Raw genomic sequence first — 440 nt, forward strand, 5'->3', positions numbered from 1 at the left:
TGTTCCCGACTTTTGCATTCCAGTCACCCATTATCATCGATCTTCCCAGGTAATTGAAGACGCAAAAACCCCGCGACATTCGTTTGGCAGGCCGCTCCGGGAGGGGGTACAGGCATCCAACTAGCTGAAGCTGGACAGCTTGAAGGCCAGTCTCAGACCCCGCAGACCCCGCCCATCTTCCCAGGTAATCGAAGACACAAAAACCACACGACATTCGTTCCGGCCCTCGGGCCTGCAGCCCTCAGGCCAAGATAAGCCTATCTACACACCAGTTCTACAGGATGCATCACCTTTGCTCAGGGAAACATTACGAATAAACTTCAGAGACATTGGTCCCAACATAAGGAACTACCATCAGCTGATGTGTTTGGAATCACAGAAGCCATGGAAGCTTCATATATAAGAGATGGAGGGCTGGTCACAGGGAGATAGATGTGAAG

Source organism: Elephantulus edwardii, unplaced genomic scaffold (genome assembly GCF_000299155.1).
Source record: "Elephantulus edwardii isolate Elephantulus edwardi_28Jun2011 unplaced genomic scaffold, EleEdw1.0 scaffold00007, whole genome shotgun sequence".
Lineage (NCBI taxonomy): Eukaryota > Metazoa > Chordata > Mammalia > Macroscelidea > Macroscelididae > Elephantulus > Elephantulus edwardii.